Below are 5,092 nucleotides of genomic sequence, written 5' to 3' on the forward strand. Positions count from 1 at the left end.
GATGAGTGATATTGAGCATCTTTTCACGTGTCTGTTGGCCATCTGGATGTCTTCTTTGGAAAAATATCTATTCATGACGTCTGCCCATTTTTTAAGTGGATAATTCATTTTTTGGTGTTGAATTCTGTAAGTTCTTTTTTATCACAACTAAACATTTATTATACCATTAAGAAGGAAAGCAATTACAGTGGTATATCAGGAGCTATATATATTTTTAAATGTGATATATGTGCATAGACTCTAAGCAGTATTTTAAATATACAATCTCTCCAAAAGAAAATATTCAACCAAAGATAAGATAGATAACTTTTAATATAAGTAAATGTTACAAGATTTTAAATGGCCAAACTTTGGAAAGAGCCAAGATGACCTTCAGTACATGAATGGATAAAGAATATGTGGTCCATATATACAATAGAATATTACTCAGCCATCAGAAAAGATGAATACCCAACTTTTGCATCAACATGGATGGGACTGGAGGAGATTATGTTAAGTGAAATAAGTAAAGCAGAGAAAGTCAATTATCATATGGTTTCACTTATTTGTGGAACACTAAGGAATAGAATGGAGGGCATTAAGGGAAGGAAGGGAAAAATGAAGGGGGGGAATCAGAGGAGGAGATGAACGATGAGAGACTATGGACTCTGAGAAACAAACTGAATGTTTTAGAGGAGTGGGGGGTGGGAGAATGGGTTAGCCCAGTGATGGGTATTAAGGAGGGCATGTATTGCACGGAACACTGGGTGTTATATGCAAACAATGAATCATGAAACACTACATCAAAAACTAATGATGTAATGTATGGTGACTAACATATAATAAAAAAGAAGATTTTAAAATTAAACTCATCATTAGCTTTTCCACAACACAATGTACAGAAATTTGCAAACTTCCTGTACAGAGCAGAATAATCTTTACTCTTGAATGAGGTATTCAATAACACATTGGTAATCTTTCACAAGTTCCTGAAAGCTTTCTTCCAGCTGTTCATGTTGCATGCTTATTTCTATTTGGTTCATCTGGTTTGTCAGTTCTTCTGGTGTGAGACATTTTCTCATTTTAACAAGATCTCTCTGCCTTTTCTTATATGGGCTAATTAGTCTTCTTTTAAAGTCCAGTCTATAGCTTCTGTATTGTTCAGCATCACTCATGTCAGTTAACAGTAGTCAAAAGAATTTCATAAACCCGTCTAGTATGTTGCTTCTTTATTTTGAACTTCTGTTGTGCCTCTACTGCCATATGTTTGTTGAATCCTTGCATCAACTTTTCCTGAGAAAAACAGGGCAAATCTTGACAAAGCTTCACAAGCACAAAGTCTCTTAATTTCACATGCCATTTGGATGGATCTTCCTCTGTAATATCAAGAAGAGAAGAAGATGCAATTGTGTTCCTATAAACTGTTTCAAAAAGTTGAACACCATGGCCTAGACCTTGAAATGGCGTTAGTACCAGCATCTAACTTACACTGGGTTGAGTTTTGTCTGGGTACACATAGTACTTACAGACTGTCATGTAGCCTATGGTCACAAAAAGCATAGCTCCATCCTTATTATACTTCTCAAATACTAGAAAGCAGTGCTGTCTTTCATCATCCATGTCAATAAAACTGGCAGTTTCAATAAACCACATCAAAAAGGTCTGAGGCCTATCATGATATTCTTGGAAGCCTCTACATGTCATGTCAGCCTTGTATATCTGAAAGGTAAAGTTCCCCTCCTGTTGGACTGAGAACAGAATATATAAGGTTCCAAATGGCGTGAAATCAACTTCTTTTTCCAGTAAAGAGAGAAAAATCATTCATGTTTGTACAAAATCCAGGTAGAATTATTTGTCTAGTTTTGCCCTCTACATCATTAGCTTCTACACAAAGTTTTCATCAACTTTAGATGCATACTCAACACAGAACATTGTTGACAGGCTACCAGCATTAGAGTATAACAGGATCTTTAGACTTTTTTTAATTAAGGTTTTATTTATTTGACAGAGACACAGTGAGAGAGGGAACACAAGCAGGATAAGTGGGAGAGGGAGAAACAGGCTTCCTGCTGAGCAGGGAGCCCGATGAGGAGCTCAATCCCAGGACCCTGGGATCATGACCTGAGCCGAAGGCAGATGCTTAACGACTGAGCCACCCAGGTGCCCTGGATCTTTAGACGCTTGTAACCAAAAGCAGTTTCATCATCTCCAAAGAGTTGATGGGTATATTCAAGAAAGAAAACTCTAATGTCATTCTCAAGATCTTCAAGCAAATGAACTAATTTTAGTTGGTGTCACATTTTTATTCTGCCAGTTTTTTCACGACACTCTCGTATAAAAACAAAAATTTCTCCATAGTACCATATCTGACCATTTCTGAGCTACAAGCGCTTATGGCTGAAGAAGGATGGATCTATAAGTTCTTCATATATTTTGGATACTAACCCTTTATCAGATATGTCATTTGCAAATATCTTTTCCCAGTCTGTAGGTTGCCTTTTAGTTTTGTTGACTGTTTCCTTCACTATGCAAAAGGTTTTTCTTTTTTTACTCCTATATTGTTTAATTTTTTAATTTAAATTCAATTTATTAACATATAATGTATTATTAGTTTCAGAGGTGGAGGTCAGTGATTCAGCAGTCTGATATAATACCCAGTGCTCATTACATCAAGTGCCTTCCTTAATGTCCATCACCCAGTTATCCCATCCCCCACCCCTTCCCATTCAACAACCCTCATTTTGTTCCCTATGATTTTTTAAAATTTTATTTTATTATGTTATGTTACTCACCATACAAAACATCATTAGTTTTTGATGTGGTGATCCACGATTCATTGTTTTCGTATAACACCCAATTCTCCATGCAGTACGTGCCCTCCTTAATACCCATCACCGGGCTAACCCATCCCCCCACCCCTCCCCTCTAAAACCCTCAGTTTGTTTCTCAGAGTCCATAGTCTCTCATGGTCCATCTCCCCTTCCGATTCCCCCCCCCTTCATTTTTCCCTTCCTTCTCCTAATGTCCTCCAGGCTATTCCTTATGTTCCACAAATAAGTGAAACCATATGATAATTGACTTCTCTGCTTGACTTATTTCACTTAGCATAATCTCCTCCAGTCCCATCCATGTTGATGCAAAAGTTGGGTATTCATGCTTTCTGATGGCTGAGTAATAGTCCATTGTATATATGGACCACATCTTCTTTATCCATTCATCTGTTGAAGGGCATCTCGGCTCTTTCCACAGTTTGGCTATTGTGGACATTGCTGCCTATGAACATTAGGGTGCATATGGCCCTTCTTTTCACTACATCTGTGTCTTTGAGGTAAATACCTAGTAGAGCAATTGCTAGGTCATAGGGTAGCTCTATTTTGAATTTTCTGAGGCACCTCCACACTGTTTTCCAAAGTGGCTTGTACCAACTTGCATTCCCACCAACAGTGTAAGAGGGTTCCCCTTTCTCCACAAACTCTCCAACATTTGTTGTTTCTTGCCTTGTCAATTTTTGCCATTCTAACTGGTGTAAGGTGATATCTCAATGTGGTTGTGATTTGAACTTCCCTGATGGCTAATGATGATGAACATTTTTTTCATGTGTCTGTTAGCCATTTGTATGTCTTCTTTGGAGAAGTCTCTGTTCATGTGTTCTGCCCATTTTTTGACTTGATTATTTGTTTTTTGGGTGTTGAGTTTGAGAAGTTCTTTATAGATCTTGGATACCAGCCCTTTGTCTGTAGTGTCATTTGCAAATATCTTCTCCCATTTTGTGGGTTGCCTCTTTGTTTTCTTGACTGTTTCCTTTGCTGTCCAGAAGCTTTTTATCTTGATGAAGTCCCAAAAGTTCATTTTTGCTTTTGTTTCACTAGCCTTTGGAGATGTATCTTGAAAGATGTTGCTGGGGCCGATGTCAGAGAGGTTACTGCCTATGTTCTCCTCTAGGATGTTGATGGATTCCTGTCTCCCATTCAGGTCTTTCATCCATTTTGAGTTTATCTTTGTGTATGGTGTTAGAGAATGGCGAGTTTCATTCTTCTGCATGTGGCTGTCCAATTTTCCCAGCACCATTTATTGAAGAGACTGTCTTTTTTCCATTGCATATTTTTTTTCTGCTTTGTCAAAGATTATTGACCATAGAGTTGAGGGTCCATATCCGGGCTCTCTATTCTGTTCCACTGGTCAATATGTCTGTTTTTGTGCCAGTACCATGCTGTCTTGGTGATCACTGCTTTGTAATATAGCTTGAAATCGGGCAATGTGATGCCCCAGCTTTGTTTTTCTTTTTCAACATTTCCTTGGCGATTCGGGGTCTTTTCTGATTCCATACAAATTTTAGGATTGTTTGTTCCAGCACTTTGAAAAATGTCATTGGAATTTTGATCGGGATGGCATTGAAGGTATAGATTGCTCTGGGTAGCATAGACATTTTAACAATGTTTATTCTTCCGAACCACGAGCATGGAATATTTTTCCATCTTTTTGTGTCTTCTTCAATTTCTTTCATGAGTGTTCTGTAGTTCCTAGAGTATAGATCCTTTACCTCTTTGGTTAGGTTTATTCCAAGGTATCTTATGGTTTTTGGTGCTATTGTAAATGGAATCGATTCTCTAATTTCTCTTTCTACAAATGCATTGTTAGTGTATAAGAAAGCTACTGATTTCTGTGCATTGATTTTTTTATCCTGCCACATTACTGAATTGCTGGATGAGTTCTAGTAATTTGGGGGTGGAGTCTTTTGGGTTTTCCACATAAAGTATCATGTCATCTGCGAAAAGAGAGAGTTTGACTTCTTTGCCAATTTGAATACCTTTTATTTTATTTTATTTTTGTTGTTGTTGTTGTCTGATTGCTGTTGCTAGGACTTCTAGCACTATGTTGAACAATAGTGGCGAGAGTGGGCATCCTGGACGTGTTCCTGATCTTAAGGGAAAGGCTCTCAGCTTTTCCCCATTGAGGATGATATTCGCTGTGGGTTTTTCATAGATGGATTTTATGAACTTGAGGAATGTTCCCTCTATCCCTATACTCTGAAGAGTTTTAATCAGAAAAGGATGCTGTAGTTTGTCAAATGCTTTTTCTGCATCAATTGAGAGGACCCTATGGTTCTTCTTTC

The 5,092-nt window shown here is 37.8% G+C and overlaps 1 pseudogene; it reads right to left on the reverse strand.

The window, feature by feature from the left end:
• Positions 1–870: 870 nt before the first annotated feature.
• Positions 871–2,353, reverse strand: LOC112817826 (histone acetyltransferase type B catalytic subunit-like; annotated as a pseudogene).
• Positions 2,354–5,092: the final 2,739 nt, after the last annotated feature.

This window comes from Callorhinus ursinus, unplaced genomic scaffold (assembly GCF_003265705.2).
Source record: "Callorhinus ursinus isolate GAN/ISIS: 27379988/994484 unplaced genomic scaffold, GSC_fseal_2.0 scaffold95, whole genome shotgun sequence".
NCBI classification, from domain to species: Eukaryota; Metazoa; Chordata; class Mammalia; order Carnivora; family Otariidae; genus Callorhinus; species Callorhinus ursinus.